Here is a 25,467-nt window from a genome sequence, read left to right as displayed (position 1 = left end):
CAGCTCTTTCACTCTTAACCATTCTATAGAATCAGCACCCATCTTTGAGTCAGAGTTTGAGATGCAAATACTTTACTGTTTAGCCTTGATCAAATGACTTCACCTCATTGAATTAATTGCTTTAGGAATTAAATGTTTAGGAATTAAATGTTAATTAATTAATTAATTAATTAAATGCTTCTGCATAAAATGGGGTCACCATCTGCTTTTCTAAATTGTTACAAATGGGACAATATATGTGCCATTCCAGATACCTAATCACAGCTCAATCAATGCTGGTGTCTTTTTCCTTTTTCCTTCTGCAGAAAACATGCTTTACATAGGATCTCTGAACTTAAAGAATGGGTAAGCCATGGCAATAGCTTGCTTCAAATTGAATTCATGGTATATTAGGCAGTGGCTTCTACTGAAGAAGTTTTGCGTTGTAGCCAGGTTCTATAATCATTGTAAATATGTTGCTCTAAGGCAAGAGTTGACAAACTTTTTGTGAAAAAGATCACATAGTAAATATTTTAGGCTCTGTGGTCTGTATAGTTTCTGTTACAGCTACTCAACTCTGCCCTTATAGTGTGAAAGCAGCTTAGGCGCTATGTAAAGGAATGTGTATGGATATGTTCCAATAAAACTTTATTTACAAAAGCAGGCAGTGGGCCAGATTTAGTCTATGGACTGTTTAGCCCCTGCTCTCAGGTAAGCTATAGAGGTTCTGCTGAAAGAATCTCTTCTAGTCCTGGGAAAAGATCCTGTAAGTTAGGAAATTGGTAACTAGAGGGTAAAATGAAGGAGCTTGGTGAGAGTTTTTATAAGCAGTGAAAATTCTGCCAAACTATTCCCATGACTTTTGATATCCAGCATGGTATAACCCTGGCTCTATATCAAGTTTTCAATTCTGATATTGCAATTTTGAAAGCAGTTTATAGAAACATAAGAACTCATTAAAAAACTCATCCAATGATCCACTTTGTAGCCTTGTGACTAATCCAGAAAGTAGAGTCTGTGTCTCTTTAGGACATAATCCTCCCTAGCAAGGTTCCTATAGAAAACTAACCCCTGGAAATAACACTAGGGGAAAAAAGTGTTCCATGGTAAAGTATGTTTGGAAAAGTTTACATAGTTTATTCTCCCTCTTGGAGATTGCTAATGGATATAAACATATTAAAAAGCTGAGAATTCCTATAGTAACAAAATCCATTAATCTTGGTTAACTCTGACTTTTACAAACTCACTTGACCACAAAAACTTAGGTTAAAATATGGGATCTGGATTCAATAAAATGAGCATAATAATACTTATCTCCTGGGGCTGCTGTGAAGAGCACGTCTGATGAAGCGTGTGCTTAGCACAGGGCCTGTGAGAGAATACACAGGAAGTAGGTGTTGGCTGCTACATTAGCAGCACACTTGGGAAATGCTGGTCAAGACAATAATATACAAAGATATTCATAAACTCAATTCTCATTATAATTTTCAAAAGAGTTAGTTGATGGTATTCCATATCATATGATATAACAAGTGCTGTAATCAATCTTTTAGAAATATTTAGTTCTTGAAAGTGGAACCCCCTGAGCATGGCCTGAGTTAAAACAGGAGGTGCATGGTGACCACCTCTTTATGAGACACCAGGATCCTCAGGGAGTTCTTACTGCAGCGTGGGCAGGCGGTGGTCTGGAGGCTGAAGGCTGGCTGGATGGAAACAGTCGGCCTGGAAAGGGGGATGTGGACGCTGGTGGTCTCACTCTCCTCCACAGCAGGACCCTTTCAAACCCCCTCCTACAAAGGCCAGAGGCCCCAGATATTGACACATGCCTTTAAGCCCTTGGATACTTCAAAGAAAGAAGATTAGGAGCCAGTCTCAGAACCTGTTCCCCAGAGAGATGCGTTTGTCCAAAAGTTGATATTATCGATGCGAGTAGAAGCTGAGAGGAGCGTATAATTTCTTTAATAAAAGCTGGACTGTGTTTGCTTGGGCTCCTGAGTTTTTCTGCTTCCTCCCGAGCATTCTCAGGGGCTGGGATGGCCTCCTATGATCGGCACAAATGTTTGATCAGCTATGCGTCTTCTCCAGGGCAGCTCAGATGATCCGAAAGGCTTCGGATCTCTGGTTGTCTCCAGAGTTTTCCTTCTTAAATTCTTTGTTTCCTTCAGAATTCATTATAAATGACATAATTACATCTCTTTTTCTTCTCTGATTGAGCATATTTCTCACACATGGTGATTTGCCGCTTGGATGCTGGAGGAGGCTGAGCAATGTCATATGCACCCAAAGCACTGCGTCTCCCTTCCAGAACTGCACTGCCTCTCACCCATGCACTCCACTCCCTTCCAGAACTCCACTGCCTGTCACCCAAGCACTCCTCTCCCTTCCAGAACTCCACTGCCTCTCACCCATGCACTCCTCTCCCTTCCAGAACTCCACTGCCTCTCACTCAACACTCCTCTCCCTTCCAGAACTGCACTGCCTCTCATCCAAGCACTCCTCTCCCTTGCAGAACTGCACTGCCTCTCACCCAACACTCCTCTCCCTTCCAGAACTCCACTGCCTCTCACCCAAGCACTCCTCTCCCTTGCAGAACTGCACTGCCTCTCACCCAACACTCCTCTCCCTTCCAGAACTCCACTGCCTCTCACCCAAGCACTCCACTTGCCACTGTCCCTCTCCAACTTTCCCCTAGTTCGGGACATTGACAGATTCCCCACAAACCCATGAGAAAGAGAAGACTGTCTGGGTCAGCAGGAAACTGAATTTCAGAAAATAATGAAGTCCTTTGCAGAGAATTATATTTCCTAAGAGAAGACATACCATCAATTGGGATGTTACCCAAAAAAAAAAATTGGGTATATATTGTTCCCAATATATATTTTATTTATATATGATTGCTATAATTACTTGCTTAGAAACAAACATTCTATCAGACCATGGCATTCCAGCTCCAGTGAAAATAGGAAAGGGGATTTGATAGCAAATTATCAACTGTGACAAGAGAAATTCAAAATTAGAGGCTGGGCGCAGTGACTCACACCTGTAATCCCAGAACTTTGGGAGGCCGAAGTGGGTGGATCACTCGAGGTCAGCCTGGCCAACATGGTGAAACCCCTTCTCTACTAACAATAAAAAAAAAAAAATTAGCCGGGCTTGGTGGCGGGTGCCTGTAATCCCACCTACTGGGGAGGCTGAGGCAAGCGAACTGCTTGAACCTGGGAGGCAGAGGTTGCAGTGAGCCAAGATCCGGCCACTGCACTCCAGTCTGGGTGACAAGAGTGAGACTCCATCTTAAAAAAAAAATAAAATTAGAGACAGACACAAGAGAATTTGTTCATTCATTCATTCGTTTACTTCACTAATATTTATTGTGTTTCTTTCCATACCAGGCACCACTGTGTTAGGTATGATTATGGTGGTTGAGCAATAAGAGCTTGTATTTGTGGAGCACGTATTATGTGTTAAGTATGATCTCATTTAATTCCATCAGATAGGAACCAATCCTATTATTATTATTATTATTATTATTCTACAGAGAAGGAAAATGTAGCTTAGTGAAGCTAAATAGCTGCCCAAATTCAGTGTAGCTAATAAGCAGCAGATCTTGGGTCTGATACTAAAGCCCCTAAGTTTGGACAAACGGCTACATTTAAAGCAAGTAAAGTCCTTACTCTCATGGAGTTTGCATTCTAGTTGGGGAGACAGTTAATTGAAAATAGAGGCAAATTTATACACATAAATAAGCAAGATCATTTCAAATAGCAGTAAGAGCTCAAGAAAATATAAAATGGAGTGATGCGCAAGGCAGAGACAAGGTGGAGGTGCCGGGAAGATCCCCCACCCCAGTTGGACACTTGTGATGGCTGAACCAACACTCTTTGAGCCTAGTTGTTTCATCTGAAGGCAGGAACCTGGACAAGAGGCTCCTTCTGTAGGTCATTTCATTCCACAGTGGCATGGGCAGCATGGGCCGCCATTTACAACCCGTATTCTTCTTCTGTGTTCTAACATATGGAGTTTTTCCAACCCAGACAGAGCTAGGCCACTAGATACGAGCAGACTCAGATGCTACCTAAATAAAAACTCACCTTTGTCCTTAAGCAAATAATCCTACACAGGACACTCAGATATGGCGGTAAACAAATGTCCAAGTGTTTCATGGAAAATACTAAAACACTCAACTTGTGGGCAGTGTTACCTTCCAAGCGACATTTGGCAATATCTGGAGGCTTTTGGGGTTGTCACAAACTGGGGAAAGGATGCTACTGGCATCTAATGGGTAGAGGACAGGGAAACTGCTGAACATCATACCTAATTCACAGGGCAGCCCCTTACAACAAAGAATTATCCAGCCCAAAATGTCACTACTGGGAAATCTCATGCTACAGGGAGATAGAGAGATAATAGATAGAAAGACAGATAGATGATAGATAGACAGACTGCCATCCTCATTTTCTGGTAAGTTTCTCTACCTCCAAAATCTGCCCCAAATTGATGGAGACAAGAGCTTTCAACAATTTTTTACTAAAACTTTCCATCAAAAGTCCAACCCAAAAAGCAGGGTCAGGAAGGCTCCCACATTTAAAATGATCTCACACAGCCATCAGAGAAAGAGAGGGACTCCCTTAAAGATGTTGAGAGAGAGACAATGTCTAAATCTTTACATGCATAAAATTGATAATACAAAACATACCTCTATTAGGTTCTTTCTTAATTGAAACAATGCTTTCTTTCATCCCTGCCAGGAAGAAGAAAAATCGTGTTTCCAGCTTGGGCTGCTGTTTCATCTGTTGGCCTTGCTTGTGAGCTAAGCCAAGTTTCATTAAAAATTATTGGTCTCATAACTTTTTTTGTTTTTTCCTTTAAAGAGTCCCATATGGAACCAATATTATGATAGGATTGTAGCTGCATAAAGCCATTGGGCATTTTGACCCACTCTCTGCTTCTTGGTAGATTCTAAGTACAGATCTAATTGTTTTTTCCTCCAAGTATTAAGCGAACATCTCTGCAAACAAATCCAAATTTAGAAAGTTAGATTGAAGAAATGGAGAAGCAAATCTAGTCAACTCACAGAAATCTTTCTTCTCCTCTCTTGCTCTGTCTCCAAGGGAACCTCTACACCTTCTTTTAAGGTGCCAGCCATCTTGAGCTCTTGTCTGATTAAGAAATTCTCTGGTAGAACCAGAGCATCTGCAAAAGCGTAAAATATGATCACAGCCTTTGCACAAGTATTTTAACAACCCAACCTTATGATAGGTTATATTTCATTGACTTGGAAGAAACACTGCATTATCTGGGAAAACAGCACAGATGTTGCCTAATAAACATTTTGGTTTATGCATTGTATTAACCTCATGAAACATTTATGCAAATCTCACATTAACAAAAGGTAAAAGAACCATTCTATGTTATGAAGCATACAACAGGATGATCTTTGTCATGATTTTGTTTTTGTTGTTGTTGTTTCACCTTGGTATTTTATGGGTGTGTTTGTAACTCTTGGGGTTTCTATTTAGGAGGACACGAGGGCATTGCAGATTTTCATCTCTTCTGTTTTCAGTTCTGTTATCATCCCTTCCAGCTGACTTCACATTTTATGATGCTAATGGGGGGTGTGTGGTTTTGAGTTTCTCTCCTGTCAGCTGGTCAGTGGGTCTGAGGGATATATTTAATAGAATCTGACAGCTGATGGAACTGGCCTCATTGAAAGAGGATTTGATATGTGGAGTGAATGTGGCGACCCTGAAATCGCCGTAATAACGGCCATTATTATTCTGCCTCTCGCAGCCAATATAACTCTCCCTCTTGTACACACCAGTACATGTGTATAAAAGACATGACTTATGGATGGCTTCTTCCGTATACTGATCTGAGGGCCATTTAGATAGCATGTCAAAACAGATTAACTGTCTTATCCTGCCACAAAATTAAGGGGGGAAAAGAGAACTTTACACAACTCTGCCCAACATATGCACTCTGTGCCCATAAACAAAGCCAGCACAGAAGGGGCACAGATCGTCTCTGGGTGGGGGTTAAGAGAATCCGGCACCCAGAAAAGCTGCAGGCTCACCCAGTTAAGGTGCCTGCTCCAGTGAGGACCCGAGGGCACTGCCTGAGATATGGTGAGGGCAGCTGGAGCCACAGGTAGGAACCTACCCCCTGAAAGGCTGGTGCCATGCTTTACCTGTGTGCATCTGCCTGGGATGTTGGGGTGGGTGTTGGCTCACCTCGGCCCTGCTGAACTGGACTTGCTGTTGAAATCAACATCTCAGCCTGCATCCTGGCAACCTGAAGCAGCCACATTCTCTGCCAAACCTGCCTGCTTACTGAAGTCCGCTAACACTTATCGTGTGCTTGTTCCATGCTAAACTTTACCTGTAGAGACTCTTTTAATATTCCCGAGAACCCTAAACTGTAGATATAATTATTATTAATTATGATTATCACCTCCATTTTGCATATGAAGAAACTGAGAGAAAGGCAAACTAAGTAGCTGGTCTCAAGTCACAGCTAATAATTGATGTAGCCAGGATGGAATCTCAGCCCATCAGGGCCCATTGCCATAACAGGGACAGTCCTCTTCTGCTTCTGTTTGTCCCCAGCCAACAAGAAGTATGTGTGAGTGTGTGTCTGCGTACACGTGCATATGCACGTATAAAAATTCTTAGACACAAATGTTCCCCTAGAAATCACCTGGCCAACCCCTTAGCTGCAGCCAAATCCCCACTCAATCAAGAAAGTTACTGTGTTTTTTCCTCTGTAAACCAGACACCTCCCATCCCATGGGCTGGCACAAAGACAAGGGGAAAACCTGTGTGCCCCTAGCACAGCCCCAGGCCTGGGAGGTTGGCCGGGAAGCACTCACCTCTCCTGTCCTTCATTTCCAACCTCAGAAACCCACCCCTGCTCCCTGCCTCCTGTCAACGAGCTGACCTCCCCATCTTCAGCCATGCAACAGTGCTGTCTGAGGTTATCATTTCAGGCAATGATATCAGAAGCAGTTGATTCCACATTTCCAAAAATAATCCTTTTATTTATCCACTGTCATCTTCTGGCAAAAAAAAAAAAAAAAAGAAAAGGAAAGGAAAATGGCTGCAGAGAAGCCAGCAGATGTGTCCAGGGTACCTGAGGAAAGCAGGCCAGATGCTAGGAGATATCCTCATGGCTGTCAGTGTTTAAATTACATAGAGCTGGTACTTTTTAGGTCAGAAGCATAAAACCTGCTATTGATCTTGAGCAATGCGTCCAATTTTGAATGTCTGTTAAAGCCCCAGGCACTTCAATGCCACATAATCAATATTTCTTTTCGTTCTTTTTTTCTTTTCTTGTAGAAAATGTATGGGTTTGTTTACCCTTCCTGCAGGCATCCAACCTGGCCTTTTATTCCTGCTCAAGTAGGACATGCAGCCTGCTGGGGACCCACTGCTCAAATCCTCCATCTGCAGGACTGCCGGCCCTGGGACTCATGAATAATGGAAGTGCAGTACCCACTCCTTACAGCCCAGACGACTTTCCAGGAGCAGGCTGTACCCTGAAAGTAACCAAGGAACAAGGGGCAAGGAGACAGAGAGAGATGGGGAAATGTGAGATCATGTTTAGCTCATTGTAGACCCTAAGATAAGACAGTACGTGCAATCCTGAAATTTACAGTAGAAAAGGGCCTGGGAGATTATCTGGGGGAAACATTCCCTTTCAATTTGCAGATGGAAAAATTGGCCAAGGCTCCTTATGCCTGGGTTGTTGAAATGATCCAGGGAACATGAGCTGGGCCATATGGAATATGGGTTAAACTTTGATCTCTGTTAAGAAAAGGGTTTCAGGTCGACCAGATGACCATAGCAGTCTTTCTATTCTGACTCTGAGGACAACCTAATAAGCAAGTCAACCAGGTAGGCTGGTGTGATTCGAAGCTACAAGGCCATTGCATCCCTGACTAAAGGCCTGGTGGTTGTGTCTGTGGTGGTGGTTTTGAAGAAGTGTCTTCTTCTACGGGCTGCTACATAGATTTGGCCTTGAAGGATGAAGAGCACAGAGAAGTGAAACTGGTGAAGTGTAAGGGGTGGGGACAGAGGTAAGAAGACAAAATCACAAGTGGTGCAAAGACAGAAGTGAGAAGCAGCATGGTGCATTGATGGACTTGCAAATGGTTCACATGAGCAGCAGAGCAGAGGGTGTGGAGGCAGCAAGAGAGACAGCATCACAGGAGCCTGGCCTTGCCCTGCACTGAGGAGTTTTCAACTCTTGGCTTTGAAGCCTTTTGAATCAGGCAGTGATACAATCAGTGTTGCACTGGAGAAAGTTCATGTTGGCTGGAGGGCAAAGGATGGATCGCAGAAAGCAAGACTGGGGTCAGGGAGCCAGACAGCAGATTACTCCAGAGGCCAGGCAGACCCTGATGATGGCCAAACCAGGAAGGAGCAGGTCGGGGTATGGGTTTCTCATATTCACGAGGAGGCTCTACAGGATTGGAGGAGGGTCTGGATAGATAAAGTGATGGGAAGATCACAGTGGCAGGCAGGGTCGCTTAAAAATTCTAGCACTACATGTGAATTGTTGTGGTTTACTGTGTGACTTTTGACAAGTCACTTAACTTCTCTGAGCTTCAGTTTCCTTACCTATAACGTGAGAATAACATGGGGATTTCAGGATTAAATGAGGAAATACATGAAAATGTTTTCCATAGTGCCACCATGTAGTAAACCTTCATGGTTTAGAAGGTGACACCTGACTTCTGTTATATTATTGATCATGTAGAGAGTATCCAATGAGACATGATGTGTTTTGAAGTAGCATCACCCTTTTTTTTTTTTTTTTGACAGAGACTCCCTCTGTCACCTAGGCTGGAGTGCAGTAGCATGATCTTGGCTCACTGTAACCTCTGCCTCCTGGGTTCAAGTGATTCTTCTGCCTCAGCCTCCTGAGTAGCTGGGAGTACAAGATCACACCACCATGCCTGGCTAATTTTTGTATTCTTAGTAGAAGTAGCATCATTTTTAACCCAGTCTTGAAATAGATAGCTTGAGTCATAAGCCGTTTCCAGGAAGCAGGCTGGAGTTACCGCTCTAGTGCAGGAAGACAACAACATAAGCCCATACCTGTCTATCTCCCAGATTCCCCAGAAGATGACCAACTGTATATAAAAATAAGAAAAAACTTATCCATACTGGGTATTAGCAAAGGGTGGTATTTATAGGCCGGGAGGTCTGAGGAACGTCTGTTAGATACACAGCAGATGGGCCAGATTGAAGAACTCATTATTTCCAGAATGGGACAGAGTGGTCTGTTTGACAGAAATTTCAAAACTGTCTTTGCAGATCCTCACCAACAGCCCTGCTGTGGTGAAAACTGGAGGTGAGAGTGGGCTAAAGCCTCTAGAACTGGTCAGTGCCATGGATAAGTGGCCATGGTGCCAGGGACACAGTGAAGGGGATCCCCAGACCAGCAATTCCTTGGGACTAAACCCTGAAGCCAACTTCCACCCAGGCCTGGGTCAGGGCACAGCCCCAGCAGACTGCTGGCGGCTGAGCTTTAGTAGACATGCATTCTCATCTTCCCAGCATCCCAGATCCTCTTACTCTAGTAACGACTCTGATTTTGAACTTGGAGTCAACCCTTCTCTTCATTCTGAGTCCACATGGTCTGGAAGGATCTCCAGGATGAGGTTCTTGACTCAGGTCTGGTCAATCCAGCACAAAATGGACCTTGACACAGTGATTGATTCAGGAATGGTCTCACCACCCAGGGTGGTCCAATCAGGACGGCTCTCAAAAGTTTAGTGCGAGTCCATCATAAGATATGACTTCACAACACAAGCATGGCTACAGCCAGATAGAGAGATCTGAACAAGACTGGCAAGGAAGTGGAGAAATTGAACCCTTAGACACTGCTGATGTGAGTGTAAAATAGTATTGCTGCTTTGGAAAACAGCCAGTTTCTCAAAAGGTGAACTATATCACCCTGCAATTCCACTCCTCAATACCTACCCTAGAGAAATGAAACCAAATGTTCACATAATGCACACTAATGATCCCAGCAGCACTGTAACAGACAAAAGGTGGAAACAAACCAAGTATCTTTCAACCAGTGAATGTATAAACAAAATGTGATGCATCCATACAATGGAGTATTATCAGCCATGAAAAGAAAGAAGATTCAGGCACATGCTGCAACATAGGTGAACCTCTCAAACATCATGCAAAGTAAAAAAAGCCCAGTGCAAAAGACCACCTATTGTATGAAATGTCCGGAACAGGCAAATCCATAGAGACAGAGAGTGGATTCATGGTTACCTAGGGCTGGGAGAAAGGAAGATGGGGAGTGACTGCTAATGGGAATGGGGTTTCTTTTTGAGGTGATGAAATTTTTTTTAAATTGATTGTGCTGATGGTTGTATAATTCCATGAATATAGTAAAATCACTGAATTTTACTTTAAGTGGGTGAACTGTATGGTACGTAAATTACATCTCAATAAAGCTCTTATTAATTTAAAAAAATGTTTAGTGGAAACCAAGGGAAAGATCCAAGCTCTATGCTGTTGGAATTGAGCTGATGGGAGGAGGAGGGGTGAGGCTGGAGCTGTTGTAGCCACTTTATCACCCAGAAGTTTTAGGGGCCACTACAGTGAGCCCAAGAATCAATCTAACACAGCAGGAAGCACAAGGAAGTGATAGAAACTGGATTCTCAAGGATGTTGTTTTGACTTTAAATTCAGCTGTACTTGAAACCAGAACTACGCCTCGGTTTCCCTCCCTCAGTTACCTCCCTCTAAGTTGGGCTTTGTGTTCACAATAGAAAGACCCCCATTGCAAATACCAAACACAGAAAAGGAACCTTGAGCAGAGAGTCCCAACTTCCCGCCACCGCTCCCTTCCAGGCTGACCTCCTTACCCTGGCCTCTTCTAGCTCCCTCTTCTTCCTTCGGCTTCTAGATCTTCGAATCAGCCAAACAGAACTCCATCCAGTTTAATCCATTCCATTCTCCCATTGTCCTGGCCTGAATTATTCACACAGGGACCCACACGATCTGTGACAGAACTCCTAGCAATGGGTTAATGGAGAGAAGCAAACAAAGAAAAATCACAGGCGTATGAGAACACAGAACTGTTCACAACAAGGAGGACCACAGGTGCCTCCCAACTGAATTGAGTTACTGCAAGACGCAAGAGAAAAATTTCCAAGTCTGTTAATTCAAGTTGTCAGGAGGAATCAAGAAGAAACTGTGGCTTCCATTTTCAGAGAACAATTCGAGTTTATCTGTTTACTTCCCTTGCCTCTCCAAACCTTATTATGACCAAATTAAAACACAAAAAATGAAAAGAAAGAAAGACAGACAGAAAGACAGACAGACAGACAGAAAAAGAAGAAAGAAAGAAAGGAAAGAAAGAAAGGAAAGAAAGAAAGAAAGAAAGAAGAAAGAAAGAAAGAAAGGAAAGAAAGAAAGGAAAGAAAGAAAGAAAGAAAGAAGAAAGAAAGAAAGAAAGAAAGAAAGAAAGAAAGAAAGAAAGAAAGAAAGAAAGAAAGAAAGAAAGAAGAAAGAAAGGAAGGAAAGAAAGAAAGAAAACCTCTATCAGCCCTAGAAACTAAGCCATGGATAACCTAGAAACTTGAGTACTTTTCTTTAAAGGATGTGATGGAGAAGGAAAGCGGTTGAATGAAGCCTGCCGTCTAATGCAGGCATGGGAAGGGCTCCCGCAGAAGTGGAGGGGATCCCCAAGAGCTGCAAAAGCTCCTCAACCTTGGGTTCATGTTATTTACTATGGTGGACCCCAGGGTAATTGGTATGGGGCAGATTAAAGGACTTGAGGAATTGTCCCACTGCCCCTGATAGGAAACAGCCAAGAGCACCACTCACACCAGGCTTCACGTGGTGTAAATAGTGTGGGAAGGAAAAAACTATTGCTAAGGAGACTCAGTGAAAGCAAGGATTTGCTGCCCTGATTTAGGGCTATTAGTACAGTCATGGCAGAGAAGTACATGCTCAGGACAATAATAAACCTTCCTGCCATATTGATGCAGGACAGGCCAGCCCCTAAATTGAGGCTTAGCCCAGGAGGGTTCTTGGCCTCCCCCAGGAAAGAATTCAAGGGCAAGACAGTGGTGTTAAACAGCTACTTCTATTGAAGCAGCAATGTACAGTAGAAGACAGGCTGCCCTATAAGCTGTGTGCCCAGAGTAGCAGCTTAGAAGTGCCACTGTACTCACAGTTATACCCAATTTTAATTATATGCAAAATAAGGGGCGGTCCATGCAGAAATGTCTAGAATGAGGGAGGTAACTTCTGGGTTGTCGAGTGTTGCCATGAAAAGGGAGGGGTATCTCCTGGGCGTTGCCATGACACTGGTGAACTGACATGGCCCACTGATGGGTGTGTCTTACGGGGAGGTGCTTCTGGCCCTGATCTGTTTTAGCTAGTCCTCAATTAGGTCTGGTGTCCAAGCCCCACCTCCAGAGTTGAGTTCTGCCTCCTGCCTCAACAGGAGAGTAAATGGAGCTCTCACTGGAAAGGCTAGGTGAGGACAACCAGGAGAGGGTCCCGAGCAGTGGAGTGAGCAAATCTCAGCCCTGCAGATGACTGCGGATGCTGCTGCCCCAATGCCTGCACAGGGTGAAAAGAAACTGCCAGGAAATGGTGCATTTTCCTGCTGCACCTTCCCACTCACCCACTTTCTGTTCCTCATAGTCAACTGAACCTCCAAACTAGAAAAACACCTACAGAATAGACTGAGAAGTCCTTTTCTCTTCTGTGAGTAACATATTTAAATAGGTTTCTAACAGAATCTTTCTCAAGTTGTAACAGTGGATCAACAGGTTTCCCTCTGCAAATATGTACAATAAAAGAAAACATAACAGAGGTAGGAAAAGTTTCTGTGATTTAAAAAACAGAGCTTATTTCGAGAAATCAAAACATATACTCTCTCATGATGTAAAACTATACCAATAAACAAGGGTAAAAGTGATCTCTAATTTTCATATTTCCCATAAGATTAGAGATATTGTTTCTTTTAATGGAAAGCCCTGAAATCCAGAAAGACAGTTTCCCAGTGAAAAGCATAATCATGGAAACGTTCTAGTGTTTTTAGGGCAATACAGAGCAGATTGAATAGAACAGAAGACAGAATCTGTGAATTTAGAAGTGAGCTCAAGGAACCCTCCCAGAATCAGTGAAAAGACGACAAGAAATGGAGAAAATAAGAAAGAGAGAGAGAAAGAAAAAAGGAGAGAGGAAGCTAGAAAGGAAGCTACAGATCAACTCTCCATGTAAGATTTTAAATGGTGGAAACAGAGCAAATGAAAGAGAAAAAGTAACTCAAGATATAACAGAAAATTCCCCTGAGCTGAAGCAAGACTTGTGTCTGTAGAATCTAGAGGCAAACTGCCCCGGCAGGCTGTTCACCTGCTTTTGCAAATAAAGTTTTATTGGAACATAGCCATGCCTGCTCATTTATACATTGTTTCTGGTGGCTTTTCTGCTATAACAGCAGAATTGCATGCTGGCCACTACAGACCCTATGACCCACTTAGAAAGCTGTATGGCCTTCTAAGAAAAGACCTGCTATCCCCTCTAAGAGTTCTTTGATGCATACATGGCTAAAATGTTTGCATTTCAAGGATAAAAAATTTAAAATCCTATAATCATTTAGTCCTCTGGGGTGTAGGGTAGAAATACCCAAATTACCTTCAAAAGAAGAAAGAAAGAAATTGCACTAGGTCACACTTCTTAGCAAATTCTAAGATAAAATGTTATCAAAATCCAAAAACTTTCAGAGGATTGAGATTGACAACTAAGACTATATGCAGCCAAGGTGCCATTCTTGTATATTCGTAATCTTTTTTGTGCTTCCACTCCTAGGGTGGTGTCCGCAATCCCAGTCACAGCCCTCCGAAAGTGTGCAGGTAATCTTATGAGGACAGATTCATAAACAACATATGTCGTGACTATTACTTCTTGAAAACGAAAATCATCAAAGAAATGCTCCAGGTGGCTGAAAAATGAAGCAAAATAAATAATTCAGATATGAGAAAAAGCAATATAAAAGAAACAGTGCTTACACAGAACCCAAAAATTTCAAGTTAATTTCTTAATAATTGCAGTTAACATGATTATAAAACAATGCAAGTGTCAAAAAATAATTCTGGAAAGAGATGAAGCCCAATGTAAAAGTATATTAATTATAATATTCTTATTCTAAAAGCCAGATGGGGCTGGAAAGGGAATTGGTGATGCTAGTACTGGTAATTATAGCTTCCATTTTTAGAAGTTACTATGTATTAAGCACAAAAATAATGCTGATATAAATATTGTTTTTCATAAATCTTTGTACATATCTTTAATATTAATTCCTTAGCACAAATTCTTAGAAGGTGAATGCTGGGTCTGAGCATTTAAAAATCTTTCAACACAGTGAAATTTGAACTCTCAATAGAAATATGTAAGTGTTCATTTCTCTGTACTCTTGCAAATGACAATTATTATCATTTTGCTAGTTATAATTGTGAAAATAATGTATGAAAAAGTATGGAAGTTTGAAAATTTTTGTACAAACTAGAGCAAATTAAGGTTATTTGATATAGTACTGTAACTTTCACTCACTTGTGTTCTGATATACTTCTCAAATAGAAGAGACCACCACTCTATTTATTTTCATTTCTCATGAAGGTACTAGGTGGCATGTTTTTGTGGCATATAAATGTCAATTTTTTTTTTTTTTTGAGATGGAGTCTCACTCTGTTGCCCAAGCTGGAGTGCAGTGATGTGATCTCGGCTCACTGCAACCTCCACCTCCCGGGGTTCAAGCGATTCTCCTGTCTCAGCCTCCTGAGTAGCTGGGATTACAGGCATGTGCCACCACGCCTGGCTTTTGTATTTTTAGTAGAGACGATTTCACCATGTTGGCCAGGCTGGTCTCAAACTCCTGACCTCAGGTGATCTGCCCACCTCAGTCTCCCAAAGTGCTAGGAACACAGGCGTGAGCCACCATGCCTGGCCATAAATGACAATTTTAAGGGGATATAAAATTTTTTATTTGGAGACAACATTGATGAGAATTGAGGGCCATTAAATAATTAATAGCAAGTCCCCAAAATGAGATTCTCTGCAGCCATTAAAAGTCATATTCAGAAAAACTATTAGAGGTGTAAGAAGCTTCTGGAAATATAATACTGAGTGAAAAATAGTTTATAGGCTACAATCCCAATTCTGAGGTTAAAAAGTATATATCATGTACAAATAATGAGATAAGCCAGACATTAACAAGGATGGTCTTTAAGAGATGACAATCCAGAAGAAGGGGTTTCTTCTTTATTCTTTTCTGTATTTTCTAAGTTTTCTACTCAAACATTTTAATACATAGAGAAAAACAGATATCTTATAAGTAAGCTAGAAGCTTTTGTCTGTTTCCCTGGCAACTAGGGCAGTATCTGGCTCCCAGGAGACACTTCTGTCAATGCCCACTGAATGAATGAGTGAGTAAATGAATGAGTAAAAGACTGTGTATTTCCCCTAGGCAGAATCCCCTTTCCTGGGGCATCTAAGATCTCCTGGTTTCTGCAGGCCTGGGATCCTGCCCCTATCGGCTTGCTTCCCACTGTCAGCTGCTTAGCTGCTTTGACCCTCACCCATGTCCCTGTCTGGATCTCCACAGCATCCTCACAGTGGGGGCCTCTCCAGGTCACCTGCTTCATCTGCTAGGCCTGGGCCCCATATCTCCATCACTAAGGCCCACCAAGTTGGTCTTGACTTTGCCAGTTCTTCTTCCTTCTGAGCTAGAAAACTCCTTTGGAAAAACTTCTTGGCCAAGGACATGACACCTTGGGAAACTGATCCAGGCAGTCAACAAGGCTGATGTCATCTGGATAACACCAGGATCACACTGAGCTCCCCTTCCCAGTTGATTGATTTCCTTGCAAGGAATGTTAATTTGTAAAAATCATGAATAGATTTGTAGTCTGAATTGGCCCTTAAGAACAGACCTGTAAACACCAATGTGATGTAATGGCTGGTTCTATTCTGATTTGTCAGTGACAATGTTTTACCAGTACTCAAAATGTCTCAAATATCACCCCTGCTTACATGGGAGTTTGAGTGAGGAAGAGACTGTTAGACTGTTTGCTCTGGTTGAATGAGACTTAGCAGGTTGGTATAACACATTTTGTCCTATCAAAAATAGCTGAGATTACATAAGCATAACCTCTCCCCAGAGCAAATATGCATTTGAGAGGCAGTGAAACATACATAATTATAGATGTAAAACACTAAAAATAGGCTCTGTGCCACACACAGGCAGCTGAGAGCGTGGGACTCGAGTGCAATGCTGCCACGTATGGCAATATTAATAGGAGTTGTGGCACCATCCCAGGTGGCCCAGTGAGGCGATGCAGAGCTATTACAGACAGGAAAAGACAGAGAGATTTAAAATGTTTGTGTGCAAAGAAGGTTGCTGCTTATTTGAGCCTGTCAAAGCCTGTTCCAACTGACTGTGGTCTTCTCCCAGGGGACAGGAAATAAGAAGTCATCAAACAACCATGATTGTTACATTGTTACCTCTTATTGTATTCTTATTATAACTAGTCAGTATGAATAATAATAGCAGCTTGTGCTTAAAAGCATGTGCTGTATTTTTCGAGGGATTTTCACTTCTACAGTTACTCAATTCAACCAGTCTATATTAAGGGCTGTTTCAAGTGGGCTTTGCTATATAACACAACCATCCCACAAAACTTGACGACTTAAATCAACCAGAATTGCTTTACAATTGTTGGCCGTGTGATTTTCTGCTTGTCTCAGCTGGAAGGTCCCAAGACGCCCTCAGGCACATGTCTAGCAGCTGTGCTGGGACACTTGACTGGACACCCTGGTGCTCCTCCCGGGGGCCTCTCGTCTTCCAGAAGGCTAGACCAGTTTCCTGATCTGAGGTTTCTGGGCAGTGCTTCAGGACAGCCCCAGTGAAAGTTGCACTGTCTCTTAAGGTCTAGTTGCATGATGTCACCTCCACAGCATTCTTCTGGTCAACGCCACTCGCAAGGGTCAACCCATATTCAGCAATGAGAAAATAAACTGCACCTCTTGATAGGAGGAACTGCAAAAATTGAAGACAGCAGGGCTAAGCTAGATATTGACTTACGTCATGTCATTTAATTCTCACAGGAACCCTGAATGGAAAGGAATGCAACGCACACTTTTTGGATACAGAAGGTGAGATTCAGAGAGGTTAAACAACTTTCCTAAAGCCACACAACGAGAGAGTCGATCTGAACTGAAGATTGTTTGACATCAAAGCTCATTTTTTTCCCTAAATGTCAGCATTCTTTCCTGACTTATTAATTTGATTTCTGTCCTCCCCTCATGGAAGTTAATTAAAGGAATGCGAGAACCTTTTAGCAAATCTCCAGGGTCGCTTCTGTGTTGATCATTGTTCCACAATCTCTTTTCCACCCAATCCCCACCAACCCTTTAGATCTGTTTCTATTAGCCACATCCCAGAGCTGCACATATCAGGGGAGAGAGAGCTCGCTACTAAGGCAAGTCCTCTGTCAAATGCAACAGGGACGAGGAACCCATGCGCTCGCCTGTGGTTTACTATGTGCCAGGAACTGTGTGGATTGCTTAACAAAAATCAAATTAGCTAATCCTCATAGTAACGACACAAGGCAGGCAGGGTTTTTTTTGTTGTTGTTGTTCGTTTGTTTGTTTGTTTGTTTGTTTTCGGAGACTGAGTCTTGCTCTGTCGCCCAGGCTGGAGTGCAGTGGCACGATCTCCGCTCACTGCAAGCTCCGCCTCTCGGGTTCACACCATTCTCCTGCCTCAGACTCCAGAGTAACTGTGACTACAGGCGCCCGCCACCACGCCCGGCTAATTTTTTTGTGTTTTTAGTAGAGATAGAGTTTCACCGTGTTAGGCAGGATGGTCTCAATCTCCTGACCTCGTGATCTGCCTGCCTCGGCCTCCCAAAGTGCTGGGATTACAGGCGTGAGCCACTGCGCCCGGCCTGTTTTGTGTTTTTAATCTCTTTTGCAGATGGGGAAACTGAAACAGGTCAGTAAGTTGTAGAACAGGGATCTGAAACCTGGACCATCGGACTCCAGAGCTGATGGTCTTGCCTCCCTCACTTGCCAGCCTCTCCAATCATAAAGGAACTTCAAGCAGAGAATGGGAGAAGTTGTGGCCAGTGTGACCCCGACTCTCATTCCAAGGCCCTCTTCATCACCAGCACCTTCTCCTTTCCTCAACCCACCTCAGATCTGAACGATGAGTTCCAGTTTTGCAGTACCAGAGACTGAAGTGCAAGGCAGTTAGATGCATCTCTGCAAGTTTCCTGAGATGGTGATGGCAGGTGGCAGGGCAGGACCCAGGTCTCCTGCCTCCTGGACCTGGGCTGTGCCTAAGAGGAAAAGAAGGAAGTTATTAAACCCCAGAGACAATCCCTGAGCCTGAGTAGCCCTCTGCCAGTGTGGATGTGGGAGCATCCTTTTGAGGCAAGTAGGGATAGAATCTTTAAAAGTAAGAGAACTTCTGATCTCCCTTAAATTGGCCAGAGAGCCCAGACCACTTTCCCTCCTGAGTGGACACGGGACTTGAAATGCAAACCCGCCTTCGGCACTGGGATCTGCAGTAACACTGGCGAGTCTTCCGAGGACTGGGTGGTGGGCTGCGTTCCCCACATTCCCCACACTCAAAGAAGCCCTCTCTCCCACACTACCGAAATCACACACTGCTGAGCTTTGCTTTGAAACACAACATCCAACAAGTTATGAATCATGAAGATCTGGACTCATTGGCCAACAAATTAGAGGATGATTTGCTTCTGCTTTTCCGTCAACAGTGGGATGCCCAAACACCTGTCTGCATCGGTTTCTAGGGGCATCCACTGCCCATCAGCAAACAGGCCGAGAAGCTGATGTGCAGGGAAGTGGTGGGAAAGGAAGCCTTTCCAGAAGCGACTGACTGTCACATTGGGTGTGATCCACTGCCACTAGAATTCACCTTGCAGGTACAGCATGGTGGGAACATGATGTATTTTGATGGCGCATTACAGATTATAAAGCTCTTTGATACCACTCATTCTTGCAAAGGGTATCTTATTTCATTTATTTAGTTTTAAACCTAATATCTATTATGCCAAGCACCACAGTGAGTACCTTATATAGGTTTTATATTTTATTTGTATATTTTTATATGCATATATATACATAGCATAAAAGTTACCATTTTAACTATTTTAAGTGTACAGTTAGGTGGCATTAAGTGCATTAGTACCATTGTGCAACCATCATCATCATCCATCCAAAGAACTTTTTTCACCTTGAAAACTGAAACTCCTTACCTTTTAAACAACAGCTCCCCATTCCCCCTCCTCCTAGCCCCTGGCAACCCCCATCCTCCTTTCTGTCTCTATGAATTTGACTTCTCTACGGACCTCATGTAAGTGGAATACTGCAATACCTGTCCTTTAGTGACTGGTGTATTTAATTTAGCGTAATGTCTTCAAAATTTATCTGTGTTATAACATGCGTCAGAATTTCCATCTTTTTGAATACTGAAGAATATTCTGTTGCACGTATGTTCCACATTTTGTTCATTTCATGGACATTAGGGCTGTTTCCACCTTTTGGCTCTTACAAATAATGCTGATATGAAGCCCAGTGCACAACTTCATGTGGTTTTTGTCAGTTACTCTTCAAAACAAATCTACAAGGTAGGTCCTCACACCTTCTCATTTTCAGATGATGAAACCTGAGGTGGAGAGAAGGTAACACACCTGTCAAAGGTCACCTCTAGTAAACAGTAGGGCCACTTCATTCATTCATTTTCATTCATTCATTTATTCATTCATATTCAGCAATATTTTGGGGTCCTTTGAGGTAACTACCATGTTCTGGCACTGTTGTTGATGCCAGAAGTACAGAAGTGATCTGAGCTTACACCTTCTAATTCCATAGTCCCCTCTCTTCACTCTCACACCCTGCTGCCCCTCCATATGTAAATATCTGAGATTCTAGAAGTAGATATAATGATTTATAAAATATATATAGATAGACATATAAATGAAATATTTATAAAAGGCAAATTTATATTTTATGGAAATAAATATAAAATTAAGATCCAGTGAAAGATGCAGAATTTTAAGTATAAAGGGCTAATATGCAATTCAATGTGGTGTGTGTAGGGGACGGTGAACCATTGTTCATCTCAGTGCAATGAGGAAGGCAAGACTTAGAGAGGCAAAGTGATGATCCAGGGCTATGCAGCAGAGTTGAGACCCTGCCCAGGTGTTCTGAGGCAGGTCTTGTGCTTTCACCCTGAAACAAACAAACTCTTGTAAAATATGAAAGGAAAAAAACATATTCTGATGGGCAAATGCCATTCCCTCAGGTAGAGATGAGGCTTTGAGTTTCAGATCTTGCTTCCCAGATGACCAAGGCAGTGAGTATGAGGCTGGCCTCTGTGACAGACAGGCACATCCACCGAGTCTAAGAGTTTGATATGCACCTGCTCTTTGATCCTCACAAAAGCTGTCTTGTGTTCCACACCACCTTACAGAAGCAGAAACTGAGGCTGGGAGTAGTTAATTCATTGTCTTACTGGCACAAAGCTAACCGGTTGCAGAACTGGGATGTGACTCCCAATTCCTTACTTAACTCCTACGATTCTTCCACGGCCAAGGAATGACTCTGGCATCAGAAATAGATGAGGCCTCTAGTGGTCTTCCAGCTCTGGGGGGGGTCCTCAGGCAGGGCTGCTGAGCCGCTCCCACCACCAATTCCTTACACATCTGTCCCTGCCCCTCCCACTGTGTGACTTCCTGGAGAGCCCTCTCCTTTCATTGACTGCGATGGTCCTTGACTCCTTTATGCAGCCCCAGTCAGTTTTGAGAGGGAGATTTTCATTCTTTTATTCACTTATATACTCAGCAATATTTGGGGGGATACTACCATGTTCTGGAAATGTTGTTGATGCTGGACATACAGAAGTGAACAAAATAGACACTCTTCCTGCCCCGAGAGTTCCAGTTGGGGGAGAAAGACATAAACATAATAAAAACATAATTTTAGGTGGGAATAAAAAGAAGAGCCATGAAGGAAAGTAAAGCAAGGTAAAGAGATTGAAGCAGTTGGCATAAGGCTGGCTACTTTAGACAGGGTGATCAGGGAGGGCTGCATGGAGGAGGTGATATAAAAGCAGCGAGAGCTGCGTGAAGGATGGCTAGGGGGGTTGGGGTGGAGCAGAAAGAAGTTTAAGTATAAAATCCCTGAGAGGAGAAGAACTTGAAAGGTTTGGCAAAGAGGAAGGCCAGTGTGTCAGGAGTAGGCCGAGAGGTGAAGAAGAGGGGAGCCAGGTTAGAAGGACTGGCAGAGGACACTGACCTGAGAGCTGACCAAGGCGAAGACTTTGGGGGGTCAGGGGCTTGGCAAATATGATTGACTCAGTATGGCCGTTCATATTGTTGCCCTTTCTAGGCCACCTCTCCCGCTGGGGGCAGTGAGGAGCCTGCCAGCCCTGCTGCTTTGGAAAGCCCAGAGGACCAAGGAACTGAGGCTGCAGGGGAAAGGTGGGGAGCGGAGAGGCCAGCAGCAGAGAGCTGCTGGAACGCCTGCAAATGGGCTGCTTCGAAGGCTCTGGGGCCTTGGTTCTGCTCCGCACAGAGCTGGCTGTCCTGGCTGACATCTGTTGTGACCTCTTCCAATGTGACTTCCCCCCATCTCTCTCAGAACGAGCCTGGACAGTGGGTGTGAATAAGCTCAGTAGTCCTCGATGAGGAAACCCTGTGTCCACGTGGGTAGGTCAGTGGGGAGGGGGAGGAACGCAGCTCAAACTTCAGGGAAGATGGGCCTGGCTCTGCCACTTAGCTGTGTGACCTGAGATGAGTGTTTCAGCCTCTCTGAGCCTCTGTTTCTTAATCTACATAAAGGGCACCATGATATCCACCTACTGGGTTGTCATAAGGTTTAAGTAGGAAAATACACATGAAGAGCTTTCACTAGCACCTGGGCCTGACAAATACTTAGTATTAGAGTTGCTCTTGTCCTGAAGGCACAGAGTTAGGAAGAGAAGAGCTGAGATTCACAACCAGGTTGCCAGACTCTAAATATTCTGCCATTTCTGGCCCCTACATTCATGACAACAATCACATCACGAAGGCAAGGCCTGTGCTGTTCCTTTTACTCTGATTTGACAGCTGAGGAGACAAGGTCTCCATGGTCCCTGCCTTGAAAGCTGACCTGGCAGCCACATGGACCTGGCAGCTATCTCAGGAAACTGGGTGAAAAAGAGCCCTTTCCCACACAGCCTGGCCTTAGTATGGGCAGGGACAGGCGGGGAGGAGGCAGGCAGGAAGGAGAGAAGGAAGGAAAGAAGAAAGGAAGGAAGGAGGAAGGAAGGAAGGAGGGAGAGAGAAAGGGAAGAAAAAAAGAAGGAAGGGAAGGAGGGAGGAAGGGAAGAAGGAGCAAAGGTAGAAAAGAAGGAAGGAGTGAAGGAGGGAAGGAAGAGAAGGAGAGGAAGGAGGGAAGGAGGGAGGGATGGGGGAGGAAGGAGGGAATAAGAAGGGTAGGAGGGAGAGGAGGGAAGGAGGGAGGGAGGGAGGAAAGGAAGAAGGGAAGGAAAGAGGGAGGGAGGAAGGAGGGAGAAAGGGAGGAGAGGAGGGAAGGAGGGGAGGGAGGAGGGAAGAAGCGAAGGAAGGAGAGAAGGAATGAAGACAAGGAGGAAGGAGGAAAGGAAGGAAGGAAGGAAGAAAGAAACAAAATAAAGGAGTTTCCTCCTCCACCCCAGGGTCTCTGAGTATGGCAGATTGGATTGGCCTAAATGGCCACACACTTTGTTCCATCCTGCAGACTCTTCTTACAGTGAGGCCTTACCATTCCTCCATCAAGTGAAATCTCTGTGCCTTCCCCATGTGCCTGAGTGGGTCTTTGTGATTGCCTCAATCAATAGAGCAAGGTAGTGGTGACTAAGTGACTTCCTAGGTCTCAGGAGATGATACAACTCCCACCTGGCTCTCTGGCGATACTTATTCTTGGAACCCACTGGCCATGCTGTGAGGAAGCCCAGGACACATGGAGAGCCTCATGGGTTCTAGCCAACAGCCAACTTAAATCACCAGATGTGAGAATTAAGAGGCCTTCAAGGTGACTCCAGCCACTGCCTGTCAAAAATTAAATGAGGGGCCCCAGACAAGAAACACCTAATTGCACCAGTCAACCTCAGAGCCATGAAAGATAATGATAATCAATGGTCATTTTTGTTTTACTCCACTAAACTGAAGGTAGAGTGTTATGCAACACAGACAGCTGGAGCTCTGGGGAAAGGGGCTAGGCTGGCAGTGGCCGTGCCTCTCTCCCTCTGTGCCCTCAGAGCTCCTGAGCATGCGGGCCTGACACATGGGGGCCCAGCCTGTACCCGGCAGCTCCTGCAGAGCCAAGTGCAGGGCCTGCCACAGAGGCAGTGCTCAAATAATGTTTGCAGAATAATTGTATTGATTGATTTGATTCCAAAAAATAGACAAACCAATATTGTGCTGACTTTTTTTAAGTGTTGAAGAATAGAATGTCTGGGAAGTATGAGATGGGATGGGGCCGCAGCAGGGGGTTCCCCTTCTAGGACAGGCTGTGCTGACAGGTGCCGACTCTGCTCTCTAAGCAGGGATCCTTGGTCCCTGTGCATAGAACCTCTCAGACAGGAAAGAGCTAGAAGGGTCTTGAGGACCCAGAGAAGGACTATTAGATGGTGTCTGGATATGGAGGAGCCTCAGTCCTGAGATAGGTTGCTTCATTCATTTGTTCATCCACTAATTCATTTATCAAATATTTATTGAGCACATACTATGTGCCAGGCACTCTTTCAGGCACTGGGGAAACACAGAAAACAAAACAGACCGATGTCCCTTCTTCCACTCACTTCCTCACTTTCTAGTGGTAGAGACAGACAAGAAACCAAATAAGCCATACCCACTTCTTGCAAACCATCAGGACCAGGACTTTCTCTGTTGCACAAGCCCATTGTAAAGAGAGGCAGGTCCATTTTCCTTTCCCTGGATGGGCCCAGCCTGGTGCACTGTGGGGTAAGAAGGTGCACTAGACTACAAGTGAAGAGACCTGGCTTGGAGTCCTCAATCTGGTGATGGCCAAGTCACTTTGCTACCCTGTTCCTTGATTTACTCACCTATCTTAAAGGGGCCAAGAAACCAGTCCTACTTACCTCCCAAAAATGCTGTGAGGTTACATGGGACACAGCTGTAAAAATATTTCACAGATCCTAAAGAGCTCTACAGATATAAGAAACTAGAATTCCCAGCCGGGTGCAGTGGTTCCCACCTGTAATCCCAGCACTTTGGGAGGTCGAGGCAGGCAGATTATCTAAGGTCAGAAATTCGAGACCAGCCTGGCCAACATGGCAACACCCCGTCTCTACTAAAAATACAAAAATTAGCTGGGTGTGGTGGTGGGCGCCTGTAATCCCAGTTACTCGGGAGGCTGAAGTAGGAGAATCACTTGAACCCGGGAGGCAGAGGTTGCTGTAAGCCAAGATTGCTCCACTGCACTCCAGCCTGGGAGACAGAAAGAGACTCCATCTCAAAAAAAAAAAAAAAAAAACAGAAAAAAGAAAAAGAAAAGAAACTAGAATTCTAGAATTCTCTTGATGACCTCTGTCCAGGAAGACTGAACCCTTTTCAGCCCAGCTTTCCAGTCCCGACAGCAAACCATGGCAGTAAATGGGGCGATGCCCACCCTCCAAGGAAGCCACTGCTAACACGGATGTGGAGACACCAGAGGTCTCGCCTGGAGCCACAAGGCCTTGTCCACACCTGTGCATGGGGCAGAGATGACACTTCACCCATGAGCTCCACCCACCTTCCCCTGTCTCAACAGCCTCAGCTCCTCCAAACCCTCTCTGGGGAAGGAAGTTCAAGAATCTGCCAGTTGGCATCCACTGGGGAGAACAATGGGGCCAGCCTGACATTTCATTTCTTCAAGGCCTCATTTTCTATTTCAGTCATTAAATGGAATTTTGCTTTAAAATGATTAATAAGTTTGAATCCATATAGCAAGTTATAGATTAACAATTGTGGGCCCCATAGGCAGAACAAAAGAAACTCGATTATTGCATTTCATTCATCAAACCTCTAATAAGAATGTCATTACTTATATGCCTTTGCCTCCCAACCCTGAACAATAGGCCACTTCCTAGGACTTTGTGGGACCTAGCAACAACCCAAAAAAATGAATATATTCACCTGCAAGGAAAAATATTACCCTGCATTTACAATGGCCCTGTAAACCGTGAAAAGGAAATCTCAGAAATGTACCTCTGGGCTTTCAGTGACCCGGCTGGCCAATCCTTTTTTCACTAGGCCTCAAGAAAAATACCCAAATGATATTCCTGCGAGTTCCATGCCCAAAATTATTCCAAAAACAACACCCGCAAAATAGATGAACCAGTGGGTCAGGAAGGGATTTTCCTTAGAGGCTAATGTCTTCCGCGACATGCCATGCATGT

At 44.0% G+C, this 25,467-nt stretch overlaps 1 long non-coding RNA gene across 1 annotated transcript; it reads left to right on the top strand.

The window, feature by feature from the left end:
* The first annotated feature begins 209 nt into the window (after positions 1-209).
* LOC105739327 lies at positions 210-17,365 on the top strand. Its single transcript, XR_001115234.1, has 3 exons — positions 210-345; positions 4,725-4,781; positions 17,124-17,365. It is a non-coding gene; the product is annotated as an uncharacterized LOC105739327 (long non-coding RNA).
* The last annotated feature ends 8,102 nt before the right edge of the window (positions 17,366-25,467 follow it).

This window comes from Nomascus leucogenys, chromosome 2 (genome assembly GCF_006542625.1).
Source record: "Nomascus leucogenys isolate Asia chromosome 2, Asia_NLE_v1, whole genome shotgun sequence".
In the NCBI taxonomy this organism is placed as follows: domain Eukaryota; kingdom Metazoa; phylum Chordata; class Mammalia; order Primates; family Hylobatidae; genus Nomascus; species Nomascus leucogenys.
Note: the sequence above shows the minus strand (reverse complement) of the source record. Positions and strands in the feature narration are given on the sequence as shown.